Source organism: Sabethes cyaneus, chromosome 1 (genome assembly GCF_943734655.1).
Source record: "Sabethes cyaneus chromosome 1, idSabCyanKW18_F2, whole genome shotgun sequence".
NCBI lineage: Eukaryota > Metazoa > Arthropoda > Insecta > Diptera > Culicidae > Sabethes > Sabethes cyaneus.
In genome coordinates, this window is record NC_071353.1 from 23,725,189 (window position 1) to 23,741,590 (window position 16,402).

General features: G+C 40.9%; 1 protein-coding gene across 1 annotated transcript in view; it reads right to left on the reverse strand.

Annotated features, from left to right (window-relative positions):
* LOC128741106 (ankyrin repeat domain-containing protein 50) overlaps nucleotides 1–15,854 on the reverse strand; it is a 31,615-nt gene extending 15,761 nt beyond the window's left edge. Inside the window, exon 1 of the mRNA XM_053836685.1 lies at nucleotides 14,849–15,854. The gene's annotated coding sequence lies outside the window, so the exon portion shown is untranslated. The remainder of the gene's footprint in view (nucleotides 1–14,848) is intronic.
* Nucleotides 15,855–16,402: the final 548 nt, after the last annotated feature.

A 16,402-nucleotide genomic window follows, 5' to 3' on the forward strand; every position in this document is an offset into this window, starting at 1 on the left:
GGAAAAAAAATGCATCCGAGCAGAGAGCGTTCCTGCTTTGGCCAGCAATATCCGCATGATGATACTTTGCCCGAAGAAATCCACTCGAGTGCTAATCGGAAATTGAAAGTACGCGATGAAAGGTTGGTTCATCATCTTTTTAGTCGGTAGATTAATCTAGTGCTCGGACTATGAAATGGGCAGATGGAGTGAGTATATTTTACTGACGCTAGTCAGTGTGCACCATTTACAGTTTCAGTTCTCGAGAGCTGGTTTCCCATGGGCATATCGAAGATGCTTGAACTTGGTTAACAGACGATGACCCATAAAAATATGGAATGTAATTTTGCTGGCTGAACTTTCATGATTGATTACGTAATTAATCATAGTTTTTGTTCAAAACAAATGACTATGTCAGTTGTCGCCCCTAAACTATAACACTGTACAACTCAAAATATTTTGAAAGCATATCGTCATCGTCGTCGTCATCACCGTTCGTTCACACTTCACACACTAAGCCGGCCTTCTAATTTTTCCAATCACTGTCAGAACAAAAACAAGCAGCTCAACCGAGCTGGCTGGGGACGGATCGGATGGCAGAGTTGAGTCGGTTGTCGATTTTAGCACTGCACCATACTTATACTTCGAGGTGGAGCGATGACGAGAAATAGACGCCAAATCGTGCGGCGACGTCGGGGATGAGCGCCAACGGAAGCAAGGCATTAAAACGAACGACTGCCAGGCGGCAGGAATCGTGTCATACTTCTGGCTTCCACTTGTGCTAAGCCGAGTCGGTTTAGTTTTGTTACCGGTGGGCATACATGTTATCCGATATCGTGGCGAATAAAGTGGGCATATGCTAATTTGTACGACGAAAAAAGAAGCAACTTGTCATGATTCATTGCTACTAGAACTGTTAGAATATCGTTCAAATGCCGCCAACTATTCGGAAATCGTATCACGCGTTTGGTTTGAATGGTTGCAGCTGAACTTCGGAACCGTTTGTCAGCTAATTTATCAATTTTTGGTTCAATTTTAAGCGCGTGGGTCAGCGAACAACGCTTAGACTGCTAGCCGAACGCTTCTAATGATTTTGGGTGAAGAAATCCAACGGAAAGGACGTGCTGAAGCAGTTCACATTATTGGATGCATTTACATCTATCGTCTGGTTGACGGCTTAAAATGTCTTCTTGTTGACCTGCCATGCAGGCGAGAAAGACATAGAACAGATCATGTTGTTCTTGATGGTACACTTTCAACGATTTGACCTCGTTTCGGTGCGGCTTGCGGATTCTATCCGAGGAAAACTGATGGTGGTGGACCCTATTTTCGTTTCCGAAAAGATGAAAATTTTGTAAGTTAGTTTAGACCCTAACTTTGAGAAATGGCTATGTTGTCTTGTTCGTTTTAATATTCAGTAACACATGACAATGGCCGATGTTAATGTGCAACATAGTCCAACCTAGTACAGGAGCAATGCCCCTGCTTGCGCAAGAATATTAATAGTGTATTCACTAGGGGATTTGTGCTGTGGAATTACATATGAATTCCATCAGGCCTCTGGCATATAGCAATTTCCATTAGCTAGGGCTTACCGGTTATTGGAGCTTGCCGATTATGAACGTCTGCAGTTTTCAAGTAATGTTCTATTATGAAATTATTATCATGCATCGTTCTTTTTAAAGCACAGCTCCTAACATTTCATGAGGTATGCTGGTTTCTAATAATTTGACGTTTATAAATATAGCTACATTGTGATTTGTTGCCTTTCATGATAATTCTAAACAAATCATTTTATTCGCTTAAAACTTTTTCAAATCTACCTAATTAACTTATTTATATGTACAGTACATTCTCGCAAATTGTAAACAAAAATTAGAAGTATTTTGTTATAGAAACGACTGCATAGTTGACCGAGGACTCATTAAACAGACTTTCGTAAAAAAAAACTTTGAATAAGAAAGCTTGCTTCACGGCGTTAATCCATGTACATCCAATATAGCGGTTATTATCTGTCTGTAGAGGTGATATGAATCCATGATATGTAATAACACAGCGTTAACCAACCAACAGTTGAAATATGTTCCAAAGACGTGTCGATTTCTATCTCAAATAAGCAGTAAGATGGTATAACAAAGCTTCTTTTTACCACCAGGTGGATTTAATCGAGGGTTTCGCTTTAATTTGGGTGGACCGCATTGATTAGATTATGAAAAATAGACAAAAATACATCAAAATGCACAATATGCTAAAACAAATGTGACATTTCAGTTTTGGCACTTTTGGCCGCTCTTTATACGAGGGCCTTGTTACGTGCATTGGCCAGATGCATGGCCAATCAAATGAAAAAATGCGAGACAATTAACTATGACGAGCTTGTATACGAGAAGAAATGGAAGGAAGGTCAGCCATTCACGATGTTATATATTCGAGGAACGGAACAGCACACAGAAGCACTGCAGCAAAGTCCCGTGTGGTGGAACAGTCCAAGTACTTCATTTCCGGCTGCCGTGTTTTATATTCTTTTGAATTTTCAGTTTCGTCAGTTCAGTCAGTATAAGTTTAAGAACATATACATAGATTTATGGTGTGCTGAACTGCATAGCTACCAGGTTTCCTTTTTTTATTCAAATCAAAAATGCGTTCATAGTAAACCGTATGTCACAAGTGTACAAAAGTTCATTACTCATATGTTGTTGTCTACACAGTAAAATAGTAAGTTTCCAAGAATGATGTGGTACAGTAAGCCATCCCTCATTCCAAAAATTTATCTGCTATTAAGCTTTCCCTTCTATTGGTAACGGCAAGGAGCTGTCCACAACATCCTTCCTAACTATTTGCGGTTCGGTTTCTTTTTGCTTCGGCGGTGTACCGCAACATCGATTTGTTAATGCTGAATCCAAACGAACCACAGCACATAAGCAGGTCCTCATGTAAAGTAGCAGCCAAAATTTAAAGCCTTGAAGGCTTGAAGTAGTCCATTTCATAAATCTGATAAAGGAGTTGTTTAAAAAAATTAAACAAAATAAAAAGTTATCACTTGCGCATATATTGGAGCAGTACATCATTTTAAAACTGACATATTACCCTCATGAAAGTGAAATATAAGTAAAATGTTAATCAATGGAGAAAAATAAACTTTCATAAATTTTAACGTAACAAACAACTCCTGTCACCTCTTGTCGCCGCAGCTTCCTATAGTGTGCCTGAAAGCTTTAAGTGTGATGCTCAGCCGTCTGCGGCTCACCAATCAGCAATCCTACGTCGCATCCTGGTGCGCCTTGCGCAAAAGCCTATACATTCCATCAGCACTAAAGGGTGCCCCACATCAAATCGCACCACAGAAGAAACGCTGTAGAAAATTACCCATTGGGTATTTTCTCTTAAAAATTTGAGTAGAATTCGTTTAAAGTGTATTGTTTACACTCTATTTCATATTATACTAGCTGACCCGACAAACTTCGTATTGCCACAAATTAACCTGTGTTGTACATAAATCATGAATCTCGGATGATCTTTGTCACAATCTCGAGTTTTGCAAGTTTCTGAGGAGTTCAACCTTAGATGATTCATTTTGGCAGTTACGTAACTATGAAAGCATCCCATACAGCTACTTTACTGATAACCTTCTTATAGTCCTGAAAATGCTAATTTACAGCTAATTACCGACACGAAGAATTTGAATACAATTTTGGTTGCCAATTTACAACACGTATGCAGTCAAAAAGCTAATATACAACAACGTGCAGTATAAAATGCCAGATAGCCGATTTGCTGCTTATGTTAATGCTTATAAGTTACCAGGAATGGGTAGTTTAATATACAAATTTGCAATTTTTCCTCACAGTAAAGTAGAAAACAACTCCCCTGTCCCCTCATTGCATAGCCAGAAATCGGATAATAATATTCGCCATGATTGTACAAAATTTCGCCGAAAATCATTTTGCGAGAAACCTTAAGCGGTACCATTTCACGGAAAACTTTTTTGTGGAAAGTACCATTTCGCGATCCTCTCCTTACTCACTGTCGCTCGTTCCAGGAAACCCAGGTAGACCTAGGAAAACAAATGAACCTAGACAGTAGTGATTTCTGCGGGGAGTTGCCTCCCCCCAGTGGGCGGCGCTCCCGACGGCGGGTCACCGGCAACACTCGCGACCGTCTCGTCCTGAATGATCTAGTGTTACTATAGATAGTTTTTGTGGTCTTGTATTGACTAATGTTTTATGAAAGAGTCTCGAATTTCTCGAGTTCGATTAGTTTTTGAGTTTCGCAAAAAATTCTGTTTTATTTGTATGAGAGTCCATATCCCCCTACCACAGGGTGAGAGGTCTCTAACTATCGTAAAATGAATTCAAGACTCCAAAATCTCCCACATGCCAAATTTGGTTCCATTTGCTTGATTAGTTCTCAAGTTATAAGGAAATTTGAATTTCATTTGTATGGGAGCCCCCCTCTTAAAAGGGGAAGGGGTCGTAATTCACCATAGAAAAAATTTCTGCCATCTAAAACTCCCACATGCCAAATTTGGTTCCATTTGATTGATTAGTTCTCGAGATAAGAGGAAATTTGCATTTCATTTGTATGGAAGCTTACCCTCTTAAAGGGGAGATGTATGTATGTATGTATGGGGATAGCCACCATCACCTCAAGGGTTTCCCATTGTATGCAAGTAGAATTACTGCAGTATCGAATTTATCTACCCAGTAACTTTTATGTCAATGCTGTTCGTGAAGGACCAAAAGGGGTTGGGTGGATCTATAAGCAATGTCGCTTATATGATTCCACGGGAATATAAGACACTCCTTCCAGCATAGACCTCCGGTTTCAAGATACATAACTTCGCCGTGCAAACTTATCTTGCGTGATGATTTGTGTGCTAGAAGGGCGCGTCAAAATCCTCTCCAACCTTATATGACTTGGGCTGGTTACCACATCCCTCATCCAGTCTTTGATTCATTCGATACCCTGATGCTCCCTTCCCTCCCTTTTAATGATGTATATGTAAATGTATTAAATAACGAGTAATATACATATACAATATATATATATAAAGAATATCTATTATAGTGGCAATGATTCTTCACTTGTTTATGTATCGCAGTCATATACTAATTAATAAACTATATTTTAAAAGTACATTCAATTGTATAAAATTGTACATTGTATTATTAACCGAGTCAGCCTCCCGATGGGCCAGCAAAGTCTGCGACTGTGTAAGGTTTAAAACGGACAGCACACAAGAAAGACATCGCCACACATCAGTCTTCAGCCTAAAAAACAAACTGCCAAACCACTACTTATCTAAGCACTCGTCGGAACGTCCTCTGACCACTCTACATATCAGACCTTACTCATGGGGAGCATGGTACCCGTACACTATGTACAGACTGTTTGCATGATGGTCTCTTATTCCCACCACTAGCAAGCAAAAACACGAAAAGACGAACAGCGGTGATACGGTTTATTCGTCAGCGGCTTCAACGGCAAGTAGCGCAGCAGCGAAATGCACACACAGAAACCACGAAGCTATGTGCTGACAAAAAAATTAACAAGCCCCAACTGCTTCACTAACACACATGCACTTTGCATTTGATACACATTATACGAACTGCCGAAACGGAATTTTTCTTGCGCTGAGCACACAGCTGAGCGGGCAATATCATTGCTCGAATACACAGACATGCATAACCGACAAAGGAAAAAGCTGAAAAAGCTTGGTTCGGAATCGCACTTTTCATCATAATTAGCTCAAAATATCACTCATTCCGATACGCGGGGTATAAACTCATCATTAGTCACTCTTGCTTATAGGAATTTCAACTAGAGGCACTCGCGTATATTAAATCAAAGCGAAAACTACTGATTTTTCGATCCAACGTATCGCGAAAAACACACAAGCGTCCGATCTATCTGCTTTCCCATACCGAACTCGCTTACCCTCTTAAAGGGGAGATGGGCCATAACTCGCTTTCTAAAGAAGAGAGGGGTCTCAATTCACCATAGAAAAAAATCTTGCGTCCAAAACCACTTACATGTCAAATTTGGTTTCATTTGCTTGATTAGTTCTCGAGTTATGAGGAAATTTGTTTTTCATTTGTATAGGAGCCCCCCCCCCCCCCTCTTAAAGTGGGGAAATCCATAGAAAATATACCATAGAAAATATTCTTGCCCCCAAAAACACCCACATGATAAATTTGGTTCCATTTGCTTGATTAGTTCTAGGGTTATGAGGAAATTTGTATTTCGTTTGTATGAAAGCCCCCCCTCTTAAAAAGGTAAGGGGTCCTAATTCATCATAGAAAAAATGGTTGCCTCCAAAAACACCCACATGCCAAATATGGTTCTATTTGCTTGATTAGTTGTCGAATTATGAGGAATTATGAGGAGTATTTAATTTGTGAAGAAGCACCCCCTCTTAAAGTTGGGAGAGGTCCTAATTCACCATAGAAAATATTTTTGCCTCCAGAAACCTCCACATGCCAAGTTTGGTTCTATTTGCTTGATTAGTTCTCGAGTTATGAGGAAATTTGAATTTCATTTGTATGGGAGCCCCCCCCCCTCCTAAAGTGGGTAGGGGTCCCAATTCATCATAGAAAAAAATTTTGTCTCCAAAAACACCCACGTGCCAAATTTGGTTCCATTTGCTTGATTAGTTCTCGAGTTACGAGGCAATTTGTATTTCGTTTGTATAGGAGCCCCCCCTCTTAAAGTTGGGAGGGGTCCCAATTCACCATAGAAAATATTATTGCCCTCGAAAACTTTCACATGCCAAATTTGGTTTCATTTGCTTGATTAGCTCTTGAGTTATGAGGAAATTTGTATTTCATTTGTATAGGAGCACCCCCTCCTAAAGTGAGGAGGGGTCCCAGTGCATCATAGAAAAAATTTTTGTCTCCAAAAACACCCACGTGTCAAATTTGGTTCCATTTGCTTGATTAGTTCTCGAGTTATGAGGAAATTTGTATTTCGTTTGTATAGGAGCCCCCCCTCTTAAAGTGGGGAGGGGTTCTAATTCACCATAGAAAATATTCATGCCCTCGAAAACTTTCACATGCCAAATTTGGTTCCATTTGCTTGATTAATTCTCGAGTTATGAGGAAATTTGCATTTCATTTGTATAGGAGCCCCCCTTCCTAAAGTGGGGAGGGGTCCCAATTCATCATAGAAAAAAATTTTGTCTCCAAAAACACCCACGTGCCAAATTTTGTTCCATTTGCTTGATTAGTTCTCGAGTTATGAGGAAATTTGTATTTCGTTTGTATAGGAGCCCTCCCTCTTAAAGTGGGAAGGGGTCCTTATTCACCATAGAAAATATTCTTGCCCTCGAAAACTTTCCCATGCCAAATTTTGTTCCATTTGCTTGATTAGTTCTTCAGTTATGAGGAAATTTGTATTTCATGTGTATAGGATCCCCCCCTCCTAAAACGGGGAGGGATCCCAGTTCATCATAGAAAAAATTTTTGTCTCCAAAAACAACCACATGCCAAATTTGGTTCCATTTGCTTAATTACTTCTCGAGTTATGAAGAAAATTGTGTTTCTTTGGTACAGGAGCCCCCCCTCTTAAAGTGGGGAGGGGTCCTAATTTACTATAGAAAATATTCTTGCCCTCGAAAACCTTCACATGCCAAATTTGGTTCCATTTGCTTGATTAGTTCTCGAGTTATGAGGAAATTTGTATGGAAGCCCCCCCTTTTAATGAGGAGAGGAGTTGTAATTCTCCTTATAAAGAGGGGAGGGGTCTCAATTTACCATAGAATAAATTCTTGTCACCGAAAACACCCACATGCCAAATTTTGTTCTATTTGCTTGATTAGTTGTCGAGTTATGCAGAAATTTGTGTTTCATTTGTATGGGAGCCCCCCCTCTTAGTGGGGGGAGGGGTTTCTAACCATCACTAAAACATTTCCTGGCCCCAAAAACTCTCTACTTGCATATTTTCATGACGATTGGTTCAGTAGTTTTCGATTCTATAAGGAACATACGGACAGACAGACAGACAGACAGAAATCCTTCTTTATAGGTATAGATTTTCAGTTTTTTCGAAAATTGGAAAAAAATGGCGTCACTCGAAAAGCAACGTCGCGAATTTATTTTGCGCAAACACCTGGAAAATCCTCAATCCTCTCAACATGAATGATGAGACCTACGTCAAGGCGGACTTCCGGGTCTACTGTATTTCATCACCCAGCACAAGTTTGATGTTCCGAAGGAAGTAAAAATGCAGAAACTTACATAGTTTGCCAAGAAATACATGATTTGGCCTAGAAATACATCATGTGGCAAACGGAGTCCGCCGTTCGTGACTACCGAGACTGTAAACGGGCAGATCTACCTCAAGGAGTGTTTACAGAAGCATCTGCCTTCTCTGTCGAAGCGACACGAGGGCCCTACGATCTTCTGGCCGGATCTATCTTCGTACCAATATTCAAAGGATGTATTAGAGCGGTACGAAGCCAACGGAGTCGCTTTCGTACCTAAGGACATGAACGCCTCCAACGCACCGGAAATAAGGCCCATCGAAAAATACTAGGCTTCATAATAGCCACTACTAATAGGCACTACGGAAGCATCCCAAGGAGGTCAAGTCTGAGGAAGACATGAAGAAAAAGTAGATCTCCGTACAGATGAAGCTGCAGCTAAGTTGTACAAAACTTTTTGAGTGGAGTTAAGCGTAATGGGGGCTGGTAAACGGCTGGGTAATGCGTGCCATTGATGCGTTGCGCACTGGGCATAAAATAGACCCCACAGTGGTCCATAGCGAAAACGGCCTAAGACTTGTCGACTTCGCCACCTCCAAGAACGCCGCCTGCCAGCATAACCTCTACCATCGGTACACCTGGAGATCACCCAACCAGACAGAATCACAAGTCGACCACGTTCTGATAGATGGTCGGCACTTTGCAGACATTATCGACGTCAGAACCTATCCGGGCGCTAACATCGATTCGGATCACTACCTGGTGATGGTAAGGGTACTAGCGCAGTGATGGTCAAATTGCGGCCCATTAACCCGAGCCATTAACAGCCATTGGCTGAGAAGAACGCAGCGCGGGTACAAATGTTGCGTAGAGCCACGTCAGAATGTGGAGCGATACAAATAGAAGCGGAGACAGCAAACCTGATTCTTCAAGGAGAAGAAGCGCCAGGAAAGGAGTGCGAAGAACTCGAGCAGCTATACCGCTTTCACGACACACGCCAGTTCTATCAGAGACTCAACGAATCTCGCAAAGGCCTTGTGCCGCGGGCCGAAATGTTCAGGGATAAAGATGGAGGTATCTGGACTGACGACCGTGCGGTGATCGAAAGGTGGAAGCAGCACTACGATGAACACCTGAATGGCGTACAGGCGAAAGACCATGATAGTAGAGGAAGTGACCACATTGGTGTAGCAAGCAACGAAGATGTGCCACCCCCATCGATAAGGGAAGTTAAAGAAGCTATTCAGCGGCTGAAGACAAACAAGGCAGCGGGAAAGGATGGCATTGGAGCGGAACTTATTAAAATGGGCCCGGACAAGTTTATCAAGATTTGGGACACGAAACGACTTCCGGAGGAGTGGAAAGACGGGGTTATCTGCCCTGTCTACAAAAAAAGGCGATAAGCTGGATTGTGAGAACTACCGAGCGATCACTATCCTGAATGCCGCCTACAAAGTGCTATCCCAAGTAATCTTCTATCGACTATCGCCAATAGCCAATAGATTTGTGGGAAGTTACCAGGCCAGCTTCATGGAGGATCGGTATACAACGGACCAAATCTTCACCTTGCGGCAAATCCTCCAGAAGTGCCGCGAATTCCGAGTCTCCACGCACGGCTTTGATTTCAAAGCCGCATATGATAGCGTAAACCGACAAGAGCTATGGAAAATTTTGGACGAAAACGGCTTTCCGGGTAAGCTTACTAGACTTATCATGGCTGCGATGGATGGGATCCAGTACTGTGTGAGAATCTCGGGTGGATTGTCGGACCCATTCGAATCTCGCAAGGGACTACGACAAGGAGATGGTCTTTCCTGCCTGCTATTCAACATTTCGCTTGAAGGTGTTATAAGACGAGCGACGATCGCAATGTGGGGCACGATTTTCAATAAATCCAGTCAATTTATCTGCTTTGCTGACGACGTGGATGCTGTCCGCAAAACATTTGAGGCGGTGGAAGATCAGTACACCAGACTGAAACGCGAAGCAGAGAAGATTGGATTGAAGATAAATACGTCTAAAACGAAGTATATGCTGGCGGGCGGGGCCGAGCGCGACAGGGCTCGCTTGGGCAGTACCGTGGTAATCGACGGGGATGAGTTCGAGGTAGTCGACGAGTTCGTATACCTTGGCTCACTGGCAACAGAGGACAACAATACCAGCCGTGAGATTAAAAGACGTATTATCAGCGGAAGTCGGGCCTACTACGGACTCCACAAACACTTGCGGTCGAACAATTTGAGCCCCCGTACAAAGTGCACACTGTACAAAACGCTAATTATACCGGTTGTCCTCTACGGGCACGAAACGTGGACACTGCTAGAAGAGGACCTACGAGCACTCGGAGTTTGCGAACGGCGGGTGCTAAGAACCATGTTTGGCAGAGTGCAAGACAACTGTGTATGGAGGCGAAGAATCAACCACGAGCACGCGCGTCTCTACGGCGAACCAAGTGTTCAGAAAGCGGTTAAAACTGGACGGATACGTTGGGCAGGACATGTTGCTAGAATGCCGGACAACTATCCTGCAAAAATGATTTTCGCATCAAATCCGGTAGGAACTGGAGACCAGCTGCTATGGACCGAAATAGATAAAGAAATTATACTGCGCAGGCCTTGTCGTAAGACGTTAGGCCAATTAAGTAAGTAAATAAGTAAGCGTAAGAGGCGAGCATACGGTTATGGTATTGAAGCTGAATAAAACAATCATGCCAAAAGCTTACTAATGGGTTATATTTTGTTGTCTAAGTTTGAAAAGGATCGGTCAATTAGGTAATTTTCTACAGCGTTTCTTCCATGGTGCAATTTGATGTGGGACACCCTTTACTTCTATGTACTATCAGAATTTCGAGGGTTCGCAGACTAAAATTGCTCGACAACGTTTATTGCTATCCAGTTGTGAGTATGATGTACTTGGAAACATGGCTTGAAGCTAATATCGACTAGACCGAAATATCCCCTGACTACGCTCTATTCCGTTGTGATCGTAATGAATTGACCAGCAATCACTCACCGGGCGGTGGATGGATTGAATTGTAATTATTAATGCTATGAAATGCGAGTCCATTGTCCTTGTGGATTGTACAAATCGCAGTCCATGTCGAGTTCAGTCCACGCTCGGCTCACGCAAAACTGGTACAATTTGTTGCGGATCGTCCCTGGAAGTCGCGCATAATTTTATCAACTGGAGACTTTTATTTACCTGACTTGAGATGGCATAGCGACGATGACATTCGCACGTCTCACCTAAAATTGAGCAATACTTCACAGATACAATTATTTTGTCAACAAGATTAGTGGACTCTTTAGATCTAGCATTTACCATTCACCCGGAATGTTTTGACATAATCGCGCCATCCTCTCCGCTGTTGGACACACGAATGTTGAACGACCTAAATGAACACACCACATTCGACCTTTCTGTATGTGACTACGGCATGCTAAGTTTAATTTCGGCAGACGTGGAGTGGGGTAATCATTTTTCTAATATTGGTCCAGTTGACCAGATACGTTCTTCCTGCAATACACGAAAACTACCAGCACAGGAATCAGTCAACTGACAAACGGGATCCTTCGCGTTTCTGGGATTTTATTAAGAAACGGAAAGCCGGTAACAATGTGCCTTCGTCGGTCAGTTTCATACCTGTCAAGCCCGTCCCCAGCTTCAGTAAATCATACCCATCCAGCGGCAAAAGTGTTTCGCACAAATATCTTTCCTAGATATCAATCTACCGCTTATACAGTTTTCTGCAGACGAAGCTCATAAAGCTCTGGAATTTCTCGACTCAACGGAAGGACCCGAAACAGATGACCTATCTTCAATATTTCTGAAAAATTGTGCCGTATCATCTGCGTTACCAATTTCCATCGTTTTTAACCGCTCGCTCCAGGAAAAGATATTTCAAGCTACATGGGAATTGGTATCCATCCATAGTTCCAATTCACAAGTGGAGCTTATAATTCGGTTGCCAATTATCGGGGTATTAGGGTAGTTGATCCAATAGTTGTGGTAGTACCAATAGTTGCGCTACTATTCATTATTAATGCATATTTTCGTCACCGGAGCATTTTAGATAAAACAATTACATTCATTATATAAAACAGGTTTTTAGAAGTATTGCTAGTTAGACTACACCATTTAAAATTAAATCATTATTTGCTAAAATGCCAATTTTCCAGAATCTAACGCGCAGTTGGAGCGCACAACTATAGGCGCTCATCTATAGTTTTGCTACGATGTTTTTTCACTTAGCAACCTAGCAATGTATATGGAATAACACAATTAACCCTTTATAAGGCAGTGGCAACTATATTGTCACCAACTTGCTTCTATAATTATATTGATGTCATTATAGACGCAAAACAAATATTTTTCGTTGGGGCTAATTTTATTGCCACGGCCTTATAAAGGGTTAAAGGAACATCAAACTTAATCAAGGAAACATTAGCGCAGCTGTTGGTACAATATAATTGAATCGGAAAATTCATTTTTTCTTTATAAAGCTTCTCGTACAACGAAAGCAATTGTCTTGCCTTGTAACAAATACCTTGTATTTGATAAATTTATATCCCACAAGCATTAATTGAAGCATATACCTCAATAAACAAGCAAAATGAAGTTATATTGTGCTTAGTGGCGCAACTAATGGATCATCTACCCTATACCCATTCTTTGCTGCCTTAGTAAAGTATTTGAAACACTGAATTACAGAACTTTGTACAGAGCACTGGTACCGATCAGCTCAATTAATCAGCACGGCTTCATGAAGCATCGAATGAGATTGAATTTGAGCGACAATTAGACTCGATTTATTTTGATGTGACAGCCTTTGATACTGTGCTATGTGGCATGCGGTCTCGTAATCGACAAATTAAATCACATTATGGTTCTCCAAATGGCTAGGCTCATACTTGTCCGACCGCAGAGCACTCCAGAATATTTTGCATATCGTCTGCTATACCCCAAGGCAGAGTGCTTGGTCCTTTCATCTTTATCATCTATATCAACGACTTGTTAGAGCTATTTTCATCATCGCAACTTTCTTTTGCTGACAATACAAAACAAATTCGTGTGATTACCGCTATGGTCAAAATAATTTCAAAATAATTTGGCGGCTTCCGAAGTGACGCAATCCCTTGCAATTGAACGAATCCAGAAGAAATATTTGCGATTCGCATTGCGTCAGCTGCCTTGGAATGATCTAGTGAATCTTTCAAGCTATATCCACACCGTTGTCTGTTGATTAACCTGGAGACACTTTTAGCCAGGTGAGCCAAACAGCAGCGGTTATTTGCCTTTAATCTCATAACAAGAAACACGTTGAATGCTTCGAGTTCCTGGATTAGATGCGATGTAATGACCTCCTCGGCAGATCTCACGGCGGCCATTTCACAGAACAAACTAAGTGCAATAATTGTTCTAGTTTTTGTTCACGGTCCTTTAATGATGTTTGTAATATGTTTGATTTTTTACGATGTCTAGACATGTGTTCAGTGTTAGAATAAGAGATTTAAATTAGCAATTAGTTAGTAATCTGTACGACGTAGCCAGATATGGTAAATAAAATAATTATGTGATGTGCTTGATCATTTTGCCCTAATGCAACGTAAATATGATTTTTCACGAGTTTTTAAAATTTTAAAAAATATTTTTGGCCGGTATTCGCAGTTTTCCTGCCATAGTGCAATGGTTAGGCAGAGAATCATGCAGATCAAAGCATGCTATCACAAATCGTAGTTATAATTCAAAATAGTAAAACATTTTCAACCAGAAATGCTTAAAAAGTTTTTTACAGGTATGTAAATACTATTTAATTTAGTTATTCTGTATTTTCGCATATCTATATATCATAAATTTATCCAGGATAGTCAAAAATATTCAAAGATTTAAAGTTTGCTTGATAAAATCAATACTTTAATAATTGTAGTCGATCAAATACAATATCAAACAAAGTCAATCGATAAAAAAAACATGCAATTGACTATCTGGCTAATTTCCTCTAAAAATAGTATACTGACAACGGGAACTATTATGTGCGACTACTTTATCTAGGTATCTATATAAATGAGTTCGGTAAAATTACGCGCAAAAGGTTTCTGGGACCAGCCCACCAGACGAAAAACTTCAGTATGCTCTAGTAGCTGCTATTGGCAATTCAAGCTCACTAGTTAGGTTCCTGAATTGATAAGCATTTTCTTCTTATCATCGCAAATATGTCGAGTCGAGACACAGGGCTCTATGTGCACTCCCATGCTCAATACTGGGTCGGCTTTTGTTTCAACCTTGAAAAGTAAAAAAAGTAATTCATCAAAAGTAATTTTACTCAATTATTATTATTATATGCACAAAGTTAACTTGGGCGAATATGAAAACAATATTCTTTTACTCTAACCTGTGACCAAATAGCTGTTCTTAAACATTTGCTAAATAATATTGTATCTCATTCACACTCGTATGATTTAGTTCAATGCAAGCGCTTCTTTTTCCCTAGAATGCCTGAATGACGTACTCTAGACTTATCGATTTTTATCCTCACTATTATATACAGCGTAAGAGTTACAACATGTTCGATCTAGTAATATAACCCGGGTTGGAAAAACAGTTTCGTTTCAACTACTTAAAGTAAAATGATTACCGGTTGTTCTGCAGCAGTTTCATTAATAATCTTACCTGCTTCGTGCGTACAAATATGAACGTTTTCGAATGCAGCTGAACCGGAACAGATGATGGGCAGAGATTTATTCGATTATCCAACGCGTGTGGTTACTAATACCAAATACGAAAACCAGAGTTCAGATGAACGGTCTACGTTCGAGAACTGCAGGTTCGCGTGGGAGTCTTCTGAACTTCACGATGGCACTAATTTATATAATTTAGCGTGGATGCATGCCCCACAGCATGAGTAATCGTTTTGATGGTTAAAACTGCTTCCTACTTTTAGGATTGGCTAACCGCATCGACACAATTGTATGACTTTCTGCATCCTCCACTCTTTATTTCAAAATCCATTCGCACACCCATCATTACTATTCAGATATAATGCTTTCCACCGTAGATAACAATCATAGCCGTTTGCAGTTTTCTTTCTCACGAGCACAGCTCATCTTCGAAAATGGAAAACCAAATTATTTTACTGCATTTCACAGACACAAATTAAATCTCTCCATTGAGGACAGTATCGTGTAAACTATTGCCACAATCAAAATAGTCACACTTCCTTCACTAATCACTGCGAAGTCAATTTTAACAAATTTACACACACCCAGTTTTCGCTGCAACTTTTACTTGCTTTCCGAAATTGATTTTGTCCCACTCGCGCAAGCCATAATCTTTTGAGGGCTTCGCAAAGGGCAAAACGTTGCCCGTCCAAAACTCACACTTGACGCAAGTAATCGACCCACTTGAAGCAAAACATTTTCTCTCGTATCGCAATCTAATCAATGTTTTCTCTGCACCATTTTGCAGCCGACACTCGTGTTACATCACTGGTACACCGTAACAATGCAAATCAGCTAGAGAATTTTACATTTTCTATATTAACAGATAGAAAAAGTAGACAGCACTTGCCTTTCTATACGCCACAGGCACTGCTGATGCTGTCATGAAAATTTTCACCCTTGCTCACTCGACTCGACTCGCACTCCCTTTCGCACTTCGGATCGCTCAACAATCGCGAACAAAACTCGCTAATCGAACGAACTCCAAGACCTCCAGACGTCATAAACTCACCGAAGCGGCGCATAATCGCAACTGTCAAAGTGCTATCCTCAACGAAATCCACTGAATCCACAAACCACAACACTGTCAACAATCCACGACATCCACGCAACGCAACATATTGAGATTCGCGTTGACGGCGTTGACGGCATTAAACGATCTCTTGCACACTCATAGAAATGCCCGTATGTACGTGTGGGTGAAAATCTGCCAAAATGTTTCGATCTCTTGCGCTCTTTAAGGAATCCCTATTGAGCTTGCTGACGTTTACCGTACGCACACATCGATGCGCGATTTGTTGTTGCTGTTGTTAGATTTAACATTGATTTTACACGTTTGTTTTTGTTTTCCCCCAGTTATACCTATAGTTACTATATATATAGTTCGGCGGATAGAAAACCAGGCGAATTGGCATCCCTGATTTATGAAATTAAATTTGAAATTATGGTGAAATGTGCAGGTTTTTACGAAAAATAATCACTGGCGGGTGTTGAAAATGACTAGTTC